The sequence below is a fragment of the Equus asinus genome, chromosome 22 (genome assembly GCF_041296235.1).
Source record: "Equus asinus isolate D_3611 breed Donkey chromosome 22, EquAss-T2T_v2, whole genome shotgun sequence".
Taxonomy (NCBI): domain Eukaryota; kingdom Metazoa; phylum Chordata; class Mammalia; order Perissodactyla; family Equidae; genus Equus; species Equus asinus.
Window position 1 is genome coordinate 68282942 of NC_091811.1, and position 17259 is coordinate 68300200.

Consider the following 17259-nt stretch of genomic DNA (forward strand, 5'->3'; position numbering starts at 1 on the left):
TTCATAAACAGCTACTGAGTGCATGGATCAACGAATGAATGAAACATAGACATACTATTTAACAGTATGCAATTTAAGTGTTGTTTATTGGATCCCTTCTACAGAGGCACTGAGCCAGCCTCCTGGAATCTAACCGGTGGTCCGGCCCTGAGCTGGTGCTGCCCTCAGCTGTGTCCTCAGTCCCCTTCTCACCTCCTCGCTCTCTCCATGCAAGCTCATCCCTTGCAATGGCTTTAATCACCACCTTTGTATGTAAGGATCACAAAAATCCTATCTCTGATCCAAAGACACCTCTCCTCAGATTATAGCCACTTTACGAATCCAAAAGAAGACCAACAGGGAATGTCACGATTTGGAAAGCTCAATATCTGGAAGTACTCCAGCACACTCCAGCTACGCCCAGAGCTTCTGCCTGGGAATTTCAAGACCAGCATGTAGGGAAAGACTTCCGACTGCCTGGGGATCAGTTTATGGGGAACCTTAAAAGCCAGACAAAAGAGTATGTTAATGCCCCAATTATACCTCATATTTCTATAGTGCCTTATCCCCCCCCCCCAAAAAAGGTGCTTTCACGTTATCGCTATAGTACAGATAAGAACACTAGAAGTCAGTGAAGCTCACTAACTTGCCCAGCTTCTAGGGATAATATTAATGTGCGGTGGAGCTCTGCATCCCAGCTCAGCATTGTGCCTCCTCTGCAACAGGGCATCAAGTCGAGACTGGATGCTTTAGGAAACAGTGGGCCTTGTAAGCCGTTTGAGTGGGTAGATAACAGGATGGAAGAGCCGTTCAAGGAAGATTAATGGCAGTGATGCAGAGGATGGGGGCAGGGGAAGAGCTGAGGTCGGGAAGCTGAGTAGAAACCACTGGGCGGCTGGTGAGGAGGCCCAGGTAGAGAGAGACGAAGCAGGAGCACGGAAGTGTTGGGGTTTGATGCTAAATGAAAGTAGAAGATAAAGGAGAGGGCTGATTTCAAAACGTCTTTAAAGGTTTAAACCTTGGCAGCTAGAAGCAGAGACACTGGGAGTGAGAGGAGTTTTGGAGGGAGCTGATGACCTTGATTTTGGACATTTGGAAAGAAGGATGTGAGACCTATGAGTATATCTGAACCTCCTATCTTCATGCGGAGGCTGGGTGAGAAACAGCCCCAACTAGAGAGGTGGTCCTGGGAAGAAGATGAGAATCTCTCTTATGGAGGCTGTGGTGATGGGGCCAGGAGGGCAACTACCATAATTCAATCCATGGGATATGTGTCTAAAATTTGGATTGTGGCTAAAAAGTAGGAAGAGGCAGGAGCAGATGGAGGATTTAGAAGAATGGAGCAAAATGGAGGTCGGTAAAGAGAGAAGGCAAGAGAAGACAGCAGTGGTTTGGAGGAAACTGGAGGTGGTTTGTGTACATCTTTGAGAGCTGCTCCAGCAGCTGGCACGTTGCATCTGTTGTGAGTGAGGTAGGCCTGGACCCGTGGAAAGAGCCAGGTTGGAAAGGACCAGGTGGATGCCCTTTAGGGAGCAGGGTCAGAGGGACTGGAATCGGGGTGAGAAGTGGGGCTGGAAGGTGGCAGAGGAGAGGTGACCACTGAGGCCATCAGAACAAGGGAGCCACCTGAGCGGAAACCGCAGAAAGGAGATGAGCGGACCAAGGCCTCGGCTTGGTGCCCAAAAGGGATGCTCTCTAGACCACAGCTGATTCCACGGACACCATGGCAACGAGCAGACAGAAGGAACTCCCATGGGCAAACAAGGCCTGGGGACCCTCTCACTTTGTAGCTACGCCCAGGTCCTGCATGGCATCATGACCCCAGAATTAGGTGAGGTGCTAATTCGGGTGAATTCCCACATCCGCCCTCCCCAAGTGTTTCAGTGTTTTCTCTCTCTCTTTTTTTGCTTCAGTGTTTGACAGCTTCTCAGGAACAGCTGCTATATCCTACCTGCAGCCTGACGCCTGTTCAGATGGAAGCAATTCTCTGCAGGCTGCGTCAGGACCTCTTTTCTCCAGCTTTAGTCCTCCGTCTGGGTTCTTGCACACACAGGGGATGGGAGAGAGGTGAGAAATAGGGCGTTTTTGAGAACATATTCCAACCTCTTGGATGCACATGTTTTAGAGTCCTGTCCTCATGTCAATTGACAGAGAAGGTATGTTTTGTATCAGTGACCCTCTGGGTAGGCAACTCTATTGCTTTCTGAGATGTTCTTAGGTTTCCAACAAAACTTGAGTGGGGGCTGAGAAGTTTGGGGCGCCTGCATTGTGTGCTGGTTTGACAAAACTTTGTTATGGGGTTGGGGGTGGGAAGAGGCCGTTATGTTTCAATTCTTTAAAAAGCTTCATGGCTTATCTCTCTCCCTGGGCAGTGTCTGGTGTGTGTAGAGACCAAGTTGAAATCCAGTCCCAGACTGACGTGGTGATGGGACATCAAAATATCACATTGAAAGAAATTAGCTCCTTCTTTGCTGCACTTGTCAGAGTTCTCCAGAGAAACAGAACCAACAGGATGGATAGATGGACAGACAGACAGACAGGGGGACAGAGAGATTGAGAGATTATTTTAAGGAATTGACTCATGCGATTATGGGGCTGGCAAGTCCAAAATCTGCAGGGCAGACCAGCAGGCTGTGTTGCCATCATGAGGCAGAATTTCTTCTTCATTAAACCTCAGTCTTTGTTCTAAGGCTTTCAACTGATTGAAGAGGCCCACCCACATTATGGAGGATAAGCTGCTTTACATAACATCTAGTGATTGTAAGCATTAATCACATGTAAAAACACCTTCAGAGCAACACCTAGACTAGTGTTTGACTAAACAACTGGTCACCACAGCCTCGCCAAGCTGGCACACAATTACCTGCCACGCTAAGTAAGAGCGTTCTCAGCAATATTCCCTTCAGAAGCTGTGACTTCGCTTCCTGAGTCAAGGAGAATGACACGTTGCCCTTTCCGGCATGCACAGAGGAAAAGACCAGCCCTGACAACCACTAGCCAGCAAAGAGGCAGAAAAGGAGAGAGTCTAGGGTCTCAAGGAAGACCATACGGGCCAGGCCTGGAAGCGACGTTCATCACTTCCGCCCCCATCCAGTGGGCCATACCTAAGAGCAATGGAGCTTAGCGGGTCTCCAGAAAAATGGGGAATATGTTCACGGCCAGTGTCTGCTACAGAGAAGCAGGGTGGAAGTTTCCAGCTTCAGAGACTAATAGGATGGCGGTTGTGTTAACCAAAATAAGGCGCGCTGAAGAGAAGCAGACGTGACAGGAAGATACTGAACTCGGTCTTCAGCATGTAGAGTCTGGAATCCCTCTGGAACATCCAGGCAAACATGTCCTGTGGGCAGCCTGAGGTGAAGGTCTGGGGCTCAGGAAAGGTTGGCAGTGGAGATAAAGATTCCGAGAGTCTTAGACCTGTGAGTATCATAACAAGAGGGAGAAGAGAGAAGGAGGACGAATCTTAAAGAGACAAGCGGGGAAAAGGAGCTGCTGAAAGAGTTTTTAAGTTGAGAAGAGAGCAAGGAGGACGGGAGCTCCAACGTGAAGGGAGAGGAGAGTTTCAAAAGAGGGAGCAGTCAGTCACGTCAAACGTTAGAGAAAAAGGAAGAAGACTCAGAAAATGTTATTTGCACTTAGTGACAGTTTTCCATCTTCTACATTCAAAAATCCTCTCTCAGATTGTTCTCCTTTTAGAAAAGGGGATCGACCGGTTTACAGCAAGATATTAATATCTGGGTTCAGGATGGTGGATTAAGCAAAAGCACTTATCTTCTTTCTCACCCAAGACACAATTAAAATGGCAGCAAAGGAATAAACGAAAGTGTATAAACCCACAACGAAGAGAACAGGAGAGTTTTCACAAGGTTTCTAGAAAACAGAGGGGCGAGAAGAGTGTTGACACAAAGCAGAGGAAGCCAAAGCTAATGACAGCCTGAACCGAGAGGAGGCTCCCAGGAGAGGCAGCAGGCGGGATGCGACAATGCGGAACAAGGACCGGGGAGGGAGGGGGATGAGAATTCGTTTCTCCTGGAGGCTCCGAATTGTCTCCCTTGAGAAGCGCTGGAACTCTGACCACCGATCTGAGGAGCAGAAGCGCAACGCAGCTCTGCTGAGCTCTGCAGGGAGCCCCCCAGTCACACGCTTAACGATGGGGACATGTCCTGAGAAGCACGGCGTTGAGCGATTTTGTTGCTGTGTGAACATCCTAGCACGTGTTTACACCAACCAAGGTGTTAGAGCCTCCTGCACACCCAGGCTGCGCAGTGCTAATCTGATGGGACCACCGCCGTGTCCTTATGTGGCGCAGGACTGTACCAGGCTGGGGTATCATAATACAGATGCTCTCGGTTGTTTTTCAGCTTCTAAAACCAACCTACAGACGGATCACGGAAAACTGATTATGGCGACACGATAAAATGTGATGATATCAGTCTTGGCAAGAAAAAATTGATGGAGGTGTGCTGTGGGAGAGGGGAGGTGCTAGGTGACCGTATTGTTGTCCTTCCCAACAGGCTTTGGAGAGGCACAGTCTGTGCTGGCGGGAGGGGTGCTGGGGGGTTGGCGGTTTGGGGTACAGATGGGACCCGGAGGAGCTGAAAGTGGCGCTATAGTTGCGTCAGGAGGGAGAGCGGCACCCAGGGCAGTGAGAGGAGGTTCAGTCCTCATCCATCAGAACCGGAAGTCAACATGCGGTGCTTCAAGTCGATAAATTAAATACTACAGATAGAAAAGGAACTGTCGGAAGAACTTAAAGCAGAAGTTGGTAAAAGTGGTTCCCTCTGAGATGTGGGACCAGGAGACAGGAGGACCGAGGAGAAGGGTGGCTGCTTTTATGTCTTTTTTTGTTATTTGATTTTTTTTTTTTAGCCACGTGTAAAATTGGTTAAATGTTTTCATATTCAAAAATATACACACTGATATGGGAAGATCTCCAAGTAATATCGTTACATTAAAAAAAAAAAGCCCATCTCAGAATGATATATTTATTATGACATCATTTAATAAAAAGGAATAGGGGGCCGGCCCGGTGGCGCAGCAGTTAAGTGCGCACGTTCTGCTTGGGCAGCCCAGGGTTCGCCGGTTCAGATCCCGGGTGCGGACATGGCATCGCTTGGCAAGCCATGCTGTGGTAGGAATCCCACATACAAAGCAGAGGAAGATGGGCACGGATGTTAGCTCAGGGCCAGTCTTCCTCAGCAAAAAGAGGAGGATTGGCAGCAGATGTTAGCTCAAGGTTAATCTTCCTCAAATAAATAAATACAAATAAAATTAAAAAATAAAAAGGAACAGAATAGGTGCTTATGTTCTGTGAGTACATATGTCTGTGTGCAAGTGCACAGAACAAGGTCTAGGCGGATTTATACCCAACTGACAGCAACGTTTCCCTCTGGCAGGAGGATGGGGTTGGGGGTGGGGCACAGAGGGTCACGGGCAGGGTCTCTGAGTCAACACCGCACAACCATTGTGTGCAGAGTCAACACGGGTCCCGGTCAAGGGATGCTGAGCATTATCTGCCGCGTTTAGTTTTTTGCTTTGTTTTTTTTTAACAACAAAAACATATTACTTTTGCAATAAAAACAAACTTTAAAAAAATGATGGCTGATTGTTAACGCCTGACAGTCATTCAATGTGTTCTCTCTCCCATGACGACTCTGTTTTTATTAGAGGACAAAACCTTGCCTCCAAAGAATAAATCTCCAACGAAGCTGCTCAGAGATCGAGGTGGGTTAAAGCAGTTCCTGAGGATCGGGAGGGGTCCCAGGGGCCTTGAAGTCGCCCCACGTGGGCAACTGTCAGTTCTGAATGTGAGCGCCTCTGCAATCAACACACTTTCCTGACCTCGGATGCTTTTCGTAAATTAAACTAGACGATTCCTCCAAAGCCGGAGCACCGGGCCAGCTCCACAGGAAGATCCCTGTGACTCCCTGATCCCTTTATCCTTCAAAATAAAACAGACGAACAAAATAATGGCAAATCCACCATACCTGGTTCCTCCCATATGCCCAGTTACCCTCTCCGGTTCTCTGGCTCTGCAGCCACCTTCCTAAGAAGCTCCTGGGCAGAATCTCTTGAAACTGGGAAGAAGCATGATGTTCAGGTCTGAGATGCGGGAGGCGGGAGAGCGGGGAACAGCTGCTGGGAAGAGGAGAGAGGAAGATGGAGTGTAAGGCAGTAATCATATTCTGGCTTAGCCCTTCCGTAGAAGCCACAGGCAAAGGCAATGGTCTCTGCTTTCAGTTTCCGCCATGAAGAATCACAAGTCTCTGGAGAGGACACATGTCTCCTAGGGTTACAGATCATTAAAGAAACAAGGCTGTGAGTTTGGGTCCTAAGTCACGGTGGTCACTTGAAGACGTGGTTCTGGAAGTCCCCATTTCGCATTAGCCACAGTCCAGCTTTGCCACAATCCAGATTCAAAAGAGACGTATTCTGGCAATTCTCTGAGAAACATACTGCATATGTTGCTGCATTAGAAACTAAGCCAGGCCCCACAGGAGGCCCTAAAGAAATGGGGCTCAGGCGCGTGCAGACACAAGGGGGTGGGAGGGCTGCTATTCGACATGTGCACTCTTCGTCTTCCAAAGGCTGACACGATTACAGAACGCGAGGGCTGGGAGACATCTGAAGTCTTTACACCTAACGAAATTGAAGTTCATGCTGAAGAAATTGTTTAAATTTCCCAGTTAGCCCCAGGGGCAGACTTAGAGTGTTGATGGCCTCGGAGAGGAAAAGCTTCTTCCACCCTCTCAGGTTTTGTAGTGGAGCCTAAGAATCAAATGGACATAAGACAGATGAACAGGGGAAAGCATCCAAAATTGAATATTTACAAGTACACAGCAGTCTTCAGAAGGAAAATAAAGACCTGAAGAAGCTGCAAGGCCAAAAAGCTTATATAGCACTTTATGAAAAGAACTATAAATTGTGGGAATGTGGCCCGACAAAGGGCTCAGGCTGGGAGGCAGTGAACTGTGGGGCAGGGACTAGGAAATATGGGGGGGACCAACGGGAGATCAGGGCGATTTAGTCAGTTTGTGTATACAGATCCTTTCAGATGTCGGCCCCCTCTCTGGTGATAAGGGTGTTCTTCTCTTCCTGGTACGGGAAGGCATCTTTCTCACAGGAGATTTTATGATCTGCTTTGAGGTAGAAAGGCGGAGGTCAGAGGGCCCTTCCTGCAGCTGAGGTTTCTTGGGTGCCTTCAGCTCAGAATAATCAATACGCCAGAGGCATATTCTGGTGACTCCTCACTGATCTATTTATTCAGTCAACAAACGCACATGAAGGTTTTACCGTGTATTCGATGCTGTGCTAGACTCAGTAAACGCAGGCACGCGTGTCCGTGCTGGCATGGCTAACCAGTCACTGCTCTCTTTCCTTAGAACACCAGTCAACATGGAGCTCCAGGCAGCTGCTGGAAATGAGTCTTTTTTTTTTTTTTTTTGAGGAAGATTAGCTCTGAGCTTACTACTGCCAGTCCTCCTCTTTTTTGCTGAGGAAGCCTGGCCCTGAGCTAACATCTGTGCCCATCTTCCTCTACTTTATGTGTGGGATGCCTACCACAGCGTGGCATGCCAAGTGGTGTCATGTCTGCACCTGGGATCTGAACCGGCAAACCCCAGGCTGCTGAGAAGCAGAACGTGCGCACTTAGCTGCTGCACCACCAGGCTGGCCCCCAGAAATGAATCTTATCTGTGGTCCCCCAACGTGGTGTTTCCTTTAAACAGGTCTCCTCTAATTTATTTTAAATGAATAAACATTGTTGGACTGGGTGCCTTAAATGTTCTAAGGAAAGTCCCTCACGGTGACCCATGGCACAGACGTGGCTCTTATGGTGCTGCTGGTGCCTGAATCCACCAGATTCGTGGTCCAGCCGCCAGGAGAGGACAGAACGACCCCTCTTTATGTAACCATCTCAGAAGTCATCATGCTCGTCCTCCCATTTACTCCTCAGATCCCCCGGCTCCATTGGCCAGGGCGAAGGTGTGCCTAAGCCCCAGGTCGAAACTCTGTCTCCCTGAGCCCTGACAACAGCAGCTCAACCCGATCCATTAACGTGGCTTTAGGACAAGGTTCCCACTCAGCTCGGGGAGTCAGGTGAGCAGAGACTCAGGTGCACAGTCAAGCATGAAAACAGCTTACCGCTCAGACAGAGAGAAATGGTTGAGGAGGAGGGCGGGAGGCGTGTCCAGAATGAATGACCCCTTTTATGGTGAACTTGACACCAAATGTGGCACTATCCCGATAGTCTGCTTGTTGCCCTGGCTATGGGAATGTCCCTGAGGCCTCTTTCAGGCACTCAGTCATTCAGCAAATATTGTCCAACCACTTACGGAAAGTCAGGCACTCTTCCGGGCCCTGGAGAAAGAGGTCAGCAAGCCCTCGCCCCGGGAACTCTGCAGTCTGGCAGATGGACACAGACACATAAATGCGAGCAAAAGAGGGGCATGAACTATGAAAGAAGTGACCCTGAAGTCAAAGGGCTCTCAACCCAAGAAACCATCCTGGAGACCAGGACCGACTACATAATTTTCAGAGCGCAGTGCAAATGAGAATGCTGAGTCCTTATTAAATTTGTTAGGGTTTTCCAGACAGCCGCAGTGGAGCAGCACACCAAGCATGGGGCGCCTCTAGTGCAGGACCCTGTGTAACTAGGACAGCTCGCTCGCTCATGAAGTTCGCCCTGTTGGAGATTCTGGTCTCTGGAAAGATAAGGACCAGCCCTGAGGATACCCAGCTCGGTACTGATGAAAGGAGAAGTGGGCAGGTAGCTCAGAGGAACCCCTGTCCTTTCCTGCACCAAGGATAACTGTGAGGAGACTGAGCCCCATGGTGAACGGGATGTGGACGTTGCAGTGATTCTGTGTGTTGAGTCCCATCTCTAGAGCCCCTGCCCTTGGCAGGGTCCTCATCCCCATCTCCCTGCGCAGCTCCTCAGGACGCACAGACAAATGCTTCCAAGACAGCCAATTCTGCGTCTGGCTTCGGAGACTGTTAGCTAGCCAAGATCAGTCTGCAGTGATGGTCGAGTGCAGCCAGACCCCCTGGGCTCCGATGCAGGTGCACCCCCTCGCAGGGGAAGAAATAGGTATTTGAAAGGCGGTAAATTATCCTTCTCATGGCTGATACACGCTGTGCAAACAAACACCAGCTGGTTCCTGAAAATGCACGCCTCGGTCCACTGGGAACCCAAGAGCAGTGAATGTTCTTGAATATGCTCACAGCTCTGATAAGAGGGAAGAGTACTTAGTTAAAGAGGTAATCAGCTTTGTACGCAGGAAGGGCCAAATGGGTGAACACATACACAACGAACATACGTGTCAGCAACCTTTCGTTTAAGAGCTTAGAGTTTGAAAGGGAATACTCATTTGCTGGTTTGTAGGGAGAAACTCAGTGTTCCCCATCCTCTTTCTCCACCCCAGGGAGGGGAGTGTCTGACGTGAGTGAAAGTCAAGGACACAGCCAAGCCGTGGTGTGAGGGGTGGAACTGTTTTTTTAAGGAAGATTAGCCCTGAGTGACCTACTGCTAATCCTCTTCTTTTTGCTGAGGAAGACTGGCCCTGAGCTAACATCCGTGTCCATCTTCCTCTACTTTATACGTGGGATGCCTACCACAGCATGGAATTTGCCAAGCGGTGCCATGTCCGCACCCAGGATCCAAACCAGCGAAACCACCGCCTAGAAGCAGAATGTGCTCACCTAACTGCTGAGCCACCAGGCCACCCCGGCTGGAACTTCTGATGAGATTAACAAGGAGGCGACAGCTCTGCCTGCCAATGGCTGGTCGCTGCATTCCTCTCTCTTTCTGTTGAATGCTTTCATTTCTCTCTTGGATCCTCTTTCCTCTCTCTGCAGCTGGAGTGATAAGAGAGACTTGGGGTGCCCATTTGCTCGGGAGGACACCCGGCCTGGTGGAGACTGAAGGGTGGGAAGCTAAGCCAGCTCTGCTTGGCTCCTCTAGAGAAAAGCCTTCCTTGGGTTTGTCCTCCTGCCTCCCTGGTCACAGACTGGGTGAGACGGAAGGCTGGGGTCAGGGGCAGGCCTCGTGGGAAGGAACGCCGCCTGCTCTGGTTCTAGGCCTCGTGCCATGAGTACAAACGGAGGCCTTGACCACACATGGTTGAGCCCAGCTAAGGGGCTAACGGGTCTGAGGTCTTGCAGTCAGAAACCTGACGTTTGCAGGGAAGGTCCCTCCCCTCGCTCCCTCATGATTCTCTGATGTAGCTCTCGCATGGAGCTAAATCCAAGATATCCAGCACTTTGTGACTTTTCTTAATTCAATGAAATCCAGTGAGGACTTGATGAGCCTAACGTGGGCAAGGCACTGTTGAATCAGAAACAGATTTTCATTACAGCTTATAAAGAAGCAAATTTATTTTGACTTGTTTATACCAATTATTCATTCATTAACATTGCATACGTTCTGCTTTTCTGCTTAAAATTAGTCTCAGTCCTTTAAAAAGCAAAAGCTTTATTTTAGAAGTTGACTGAGACCAGCAGAGGCAGGCACCATGCATCGAAACCAGCCAGCTACATCGAAGGGGAGGCAAAAGGCATTGACTAGAACTGCTGGACACAGTTGGTTCCATCTCTGGCCTTCCTGGCCCCCTCGCAAGGCCCTGCCCCCTGTTTCCTGTGAGTCAAGGTAATGGCTGGTGGTGTGCGCACAGCATGCTGCCCCTGGAGGTGACGGATCCTGTTACGCGTTCTTACTCCTCTGCAGTCTGGTCTCCAGGGACCCGTCTTCTATTTACACTGTACACTTTGAAACACTTGTTCTATTGCCAAGAGTTAAAATAGTCGCTACACTCTCAACCTTTCCCTCACTCCCCCCTCTACTTCCTGGCTTGAACTGAAGCATGGATTTCCCCGGAGGACTCTGTCCTTCACAGCCCCCTCAAGTGGAGACAGCATCCTTGCACACGTGCCCTGTCTGACGGCCGGAGGTGGTTTCTTCTGGCTGGAGCTTCCGCCCACAGAATGCCGCTCTTTCACTTTCAAAATCCCGTCCTTTGAAACAATTCATAGCAGTCAGCTTCTCATCTCTCTGGGTTTCCTGGGGCTGCTCTGACCAATTACCACACACTGAGTGGCACAGGAATCACAAGTTTGCTGTTCACCATTCTGGAGGCCACAAGTCCCACAACGGGTCTCCCTGGGCTACAATCGGGCGTCAGCGGGACTGCGCTCCTTCCTTCTGAGACTCGGGGCCACCATCTGTTTCCTTGCCTTTTCCACCTTCCACTGGCCACTTACGCTTCTTGGTTTGTGACTCCTCCCTCCATCTTCAAAGCCGGTATCACAGGACTCAGACCTCAGCTTCCATTGTCGTTGCGTCGCTCACTCTTTCACCTCCTTTTTCTCTTTTAAGGACCTTTGTGATTACATCGATCCTGCCCGGATAATCCTGGATTATCTCCTCCCTCAAAATCCTTAACTTAATCTCATCTGCAAAGTCCCTTTTGCTGTGTAAGGTCACCGGTTCATGGGTTCTCGGGATGAGGACGTGGGTGTGTTATTCTCCTCTCTCCTCCCCCGGCCTCGTCTCCAGAGAGCCCACTCGTTCCCCTTACTCTTGCAGAGATCTCTGTCTCCCACCCTCCCACCGTCCTTGGTGATGTCTAGCCTTGACCTCCAGGCTTGATCTCCTCTGTGCCACCCACCTCACCCGTCTACATCCCCCGTTTTTGGCAACCCTCCCTCACACTTGTGCCTTCTCGAGCCCTCCTTCAGGAATCCTGCTCAGACCACGGTCCCCTCTCCCCCTAGTGCTCTTCCCACTAAACGTGCTCTCTGACCTCTCCAAGACCCGCAGTCCCCAATTCCAGTCTATGAACAGTCTGCTCTCGGGTGGATCCCTGCGACATGTGTGTCAGCATCTCCATTTCCTCTGCCTCTTGGCCCCCCTTCTCTCCTTCCTGAGCCGACTCGGGTCCTGGCAGAATCAGAGTCACGTGGACGGATCCTAGCACCGCACTGCCCTGTACCCCACCCAGCTGGGTTCGTTCAAGCTGCTCTGTGGTGCTTTCTCTTGCCCCTGGTGAGCTCCCTCTGGCAGGTTCCATGTTGAAAATCCCAAACAGAGACTTCTCCTCAGACCTCCCACACCACGTCCCCACCCCTTGGCATAGATGTCTTCTCAGGATCCAGAGAGAAAACAGAGGCCACGTGAGCCAGAGCCTTCTGGATTTGTCGATCCCTTCTTCCTCCTGTTAGCTTAGAGGGTTAGGGGGCGAGGGTCCTTCCTCCTTCCCAAGGCCACACCCCTCTCCTACTGCTAACCCCGGTAGAGTTACCTCCACTCTAGACAGCCTCATTGTCCCTCCATCCACTCTTCTTCTTCATAAACACGTTCAGGTTTTTCTAGTCTAAACACAATCCTTGCCTTCACGCTCACCTCCCCTCAAGCTACTCCTCAAACCTCTTTCCCTACAAAGATGGATAAACTGCAGGATGTCACCAAACCTGGAAAAAGCCCAGTCCTTCAGAACGAAAAGAAAGGAAACTTCCAGGGGTGAACTCAGCCACCTCTAGAATGATCCAGAAGTAGGAGAGGATACAGGTTTGGGGCCTAAACCTTACACAAGACAGGAGTGAGGGGTTCTCTTTGTAAAAAGAGGACAAAATTAGGTACCAACATTCAAGACCTTGGAAAGGACAGAACGGTGACACTCAAACCTCAATAGTGTCTCGGTAAACCCGCCCTGCCCAGGGGGCAGGATACGGTCGCTCCAACAACTGATGGTGCTGCAGAGAAAGCCCACATCCAGTGATTGCGCTGTGCTGTTTCAGAGAGCGCTTCCCAGAGGGTACCCGGAGGGTAGGAAGAGCATCACTGCTGGTGTACAAGAAGATTTAGGGGGACAACAGGTAATCAGACTTTTTTTTAAAGCCGTGTGTTTAGCTTCACGGTTGCCTTCTATGTGTGGCAAAGGACGCTGACTTTCCATTTATGCTCGTAACATGAAATTCCTTTAAAATGAATATCTTCATTATTAATTTTAAGTAATTTTTAGGCATTATGCTAATAATAGTACATACTGGTAGTATATGGATGTGGCAAATATTGTGAAGATAGTACGAGAATTTTTGTGTTTGGGAACACAGAACCAAAGAAACGGGATGGTTTCTCTAAAAGAAAAATCCAGAGAAATAAAATTTGTCAGTGTGATTACACTGCTGCCCAAGGGAGAAGGTACTGGGGCCCATAAGCACGAGCACCTGAACCGTATGGCAAGCATAGTACATGGTGGAGATAGACGCACAGCGAATCACAGACTGACAACGCTGGTCGTGTTACCTGCATGATTCCTCTTGCTCTGGGTTCACGTTTCCTGGCAACACTTTGACTATCATTAGGCTTTGCCTACAAGCTAGAGCAGTCTTGTTAGCAAACCGTGAACATCTGGCTCGCTTGGTAGTTTATCACTCAGCACCAATGATTCAATCAACATTCTGGTTTTAAAACATAAGCTCTCATGGGCTTGGCTCTCTGTGCCAGCAGACTCGTTTCTGAGCGCGCCAGCCTGAGGACGAGAGGTCAGCTTCCCAGGGATGTCACCTGTGCACTTATCTAGGCGGCCAGCCTTCCCTCCTTCCTCGGGTGCACGGCTTTGCATCAAACCCCAGACTGTACGTGCCCTCAGCCCTGTCACTAAGACTGCTCTCAGGAAGGCATCCACGGTCTTCTCATCCGATTTAGGCTTAAAATCCAAGCTCATCTCCACTGATCTCTCTTGGAAGCTTTTGAGCATTTAGTGCCCTCCATCTGGTTTCTTGGTTCCCTGTTAAATTTTTTAAAAACTGTCCTGCCCAGACTCCATTATTGCCTCCTCCTTAAACATAGATCTCTCCATGGCCAAGGGCCGAGAGAAGGCCACTGGGGTCAGACCACTTGGGTTCAAATCCATTTATCACTATGTGAACTTGAGCAAGTCACTTAATCTCTCTAAACCTTAAATGATTCATCTGAAAAAAACAAGCAGTAACAATAGTATCCTCTAAATAAAATTGCTGTCAGCATTAAATGAGATAATCCACTAGAAGTTCGTGCTTGGCGTCTGATGAGCACTCAGCCAGTGACAGCTGGCTTGTTCTCAGCCACACCCCGGCTTCAATTACTGCATGAAATAAGCAAAAGGATTTTTTGCAGCCTTGAGCTCTCTCCTAAGCGCCAAATCAGTATTTTAACTGCCTGCTGACATCTACAGAACCTTCCAACTGGGCGTGTTTAAAACTGAACTCTTCAACACCCTTCCAACCACTGTGCCCCACCCCCGGCAAGCATTTCGCCCTGTTTTTCACCTGTTATTATCTTATGCTTAACAGTGTTATGACCCGCCCAGTCATCCAAGCCAGAAAATGAGGAGTAATTCTCACACCTCGCCTCTCCCAAACATCCCCTCTTACTGGCCGCCAGACCTTGAATTCTCTCCCAAATTTTGCTCTCTTGTGTCTCTTTGCACCGCCTTTTAGATCAGGCCCCACTGGGCTGTGCAAACGCTTCCCGGAAGTTTTTTCCCATCCTACTCTGTCTCCTGCACTGCTATTGGAGTCTTACCTTTCTTTAAAAAAAAAAAATCTATGGCATCACTCCTCTGCTTACGCTTGTGCGTGACCAACTCCAGGCCTTTCACATTCTGGTTACAACTCGCCTCCTCACGACCTCCCCACCGCCTGCACTAAAGCTCTAAAAATGCCTTGCTCTCTCTCAAGTGTCCTGCCCTCCTCTGAGCCTAGATGCCTCCTCTCTTCTGGCAAACTCCTACTCAGCTTCATGCTCAGCTCAAACGTGACCTGCTCCGTGACATTTCCTCTGCATCAGAATGCTATCCATCTCTCATGGCTGTGCTGGTCGTGCTGTCCTGACGCTGCTGCGTCTGTCTCCTCCACTTGACTCTGAGCTCCTGAGGACAGGCACCTTGCTGCCTACGTGACTGTCATCCTGGCACATCCCTGTCACAGTGGGAGCTGAGAGGCAGCCCCTCAGAGGGCAGCCAGCAGCAGCTACCGTCGGTTGAGCGATTGCCACGTTCCTTCCACACCTTAGGCTCAGCATTCTGCATCTATTTCCTCACTCAGTCCACCTTTATAACCAGCCCTTGTTCCATCTTCTCTAACATCTGTCTGGTAAAACCCCATCCCCTGTTGGATTAGTCTGCTCGGCCCACCATAACAAAATTCCACAGGCTGGGGGGCTTAAACAACAGAAATTAGTTTTCCTCACAGTTCTGGAGGCTGGAAGTCCATGACCAAGGTGTCAGCAGGGCTGGTTTCCGGTGAGAGCCTTCCTCCTGGCTTGCAGACGCCACCTGCTCACTGTCCCCACCTGGCCTTTCTTCTGTGAGCGCATGGAGAGAGAGCTTTTTGGTGTCTCTTCCTCTTCTTCTGAAGGCACCAGTTCTGTGGAATTAAGGCCCCACCTTTATGACCTTATGTAGTGGTTGTTACCTCCATATAGGCCCTATCTCCAAATATAGTTACATTACCACATGCCCCCCTCACCCCTCCTCCCCAGCTCGTGCCCTTACTTCCTGTTTCACTGAGAAAATCAAGCAATCATCTCCCCAGCTTTCTGCATCTGTTCCCACAGGTCTGCCTTTTCTCCTATAACAATGGATGAATCTGAATGCGAGAGGCCAGGGCGCCATGCTAAGACCAACCTTTCAACAGTACGTGCATTCCATCCGCCTCACCAGCTCTGCAAGAAGCTTGTTTCCTCCATCATCAATTTCCCCCTTTCTATTGGATAATTTCCTTCAGCACAAAATCGGAAGGATGTTACATAGACACAGTATCTTCCAGCTTAAAACGACAACAACAACAACAACAAACCTGCCCGGAGCCCCCCTCTCTGGTGCCGCTTCATTTTGCTTTCTGGGAAATTTCCTTGAAGGAAGAATGAAAGGACTTGCTGTCCCTTTTTCACCATCCACTCCCTCTGGGACCCACACCGATGAGGTGGTCATCTCCCCACTTTACCAAAACCATTTTACTTGAGGTCACCAGTGGCCTCCCAGTTGCCAAACCAAAGGGCAGTTCTCAGGCCTCATCTCACTCGACCCACGAGCAGCCATCGACAGCTCAACACCCCCTCCTTGAGATGCCCCCGTGCTTGATCTCCAGGACAATCTGCTCCACCTCTGAGCGGCCACTGTTCTCGGGGCTCGCTGGCTGGGTCTCCCCTCTTTCATTCCTCTGTTGGATGAAGCCTCAGGGCTCTGATTCAGACCTCTCTCTTTTACACAATCACCCCCTGGGTGCCAAGATCTTAGTTTAAACTATCATTTTTATCCTGAAGACTCACCAGTTTATATCTGTAGCTCAGACCTCTCTCCCAAGCTCCCCTTGTATGTTCCATAGACATCTCCAAACCAACACGTCCAAGACTGAGCTCTGGATTCTCTTTCCCAGAGTTGCTCCTCTTTCAGTGCTCACTCTCTCAATAAATAGCATCATGAGTCACATAGTTTTTCAGGCCCCAAACCTCGAAGTCATCCTTGACTCTTTCTCTAACATCTCCTATCCAATCTGCCAGCACATCACATCCATTCAAACTATGAAATACTCCAAGAGGTACCAGTTCTTATCCTCTCTCCCACCGCCAACTTGGACTTGCCACTACGATTTCTCTGTAGGATCATTGTGACAGCCTCTTCCTATATAACTTGTGTCCCTGCTTCCATTCTTGCATCACCACCATTTATTCTTCACACAGCAGCCAGAACGAGCCTCTAAAAAGTAATCAGATCCTATTGTTCCCCTGCTTAACACCTCTGATGGCTCCCATCACACAGAGTAAGACCCAAAGCCTTTCCAGGACCTGGTCCTAGAGCATCTGACACTGGCCTTCTCTGTCCCCATCGTCTGCCACTCCTCCTGGTCTCTTGCTGGGCTCCAAACACATTGACATGTTCAAGGAACAGCAAGAAGGTCAACTGCATGTTTGCCTCAGGGCCTTTGCACTTGCTGTTCCCTCTGCCAGGAACCCTCTCTCCCTAGAGAGCCATAGTTTTCTCCCTCTTCATTCAGGTCTCTGCTCAAATATCACTTCCTCAGAGAAATCTTCCTTGAACTGCCCCCCAATCTACATAACACACTCCATCTCTGTCTCCTTAACTTGCTTCACAGTGCAGATCTTGATTTGACATGTTTTATCTATTTATGTTCTTGATTATTGTTCTCGTGCTAGAAGGTGAGTTCCAGAAAGGCAGATGCTGTCGGATTTGTTCATTGCCATGTTCCCAGCACACAGGACATTGTCTGGCACACAGTGAGCGCTTG

General features: G+C 49.5%; 1 long non-coding RNA gene across 1 annotated transcript in view; it reads right to left on the reverse strand.

Moving 5' to 3' along the window:
- LOC123279994 (uncharacterized) overlaps positions 1-15383 on the reverse strand; it is a 31617-nt gene extending 16234 nt beyond the window's left edge. The window contains exons 1-2 of the long non-coding RNA XR_011496953.1: positions 15203-15383; positions 5964-6111 (exon numbers count right to left, since the gene is read on the reverse strand). This is a non-coding gene — a long non-coding RNA (uncharacterized lncRNA). The remainder of the gene's footprint in view (positions 1-5963; positions 6112-15202) is intronic.
- Between the last annotated feature and the right edge of the window lie 1876 nt (positions 15384-17259).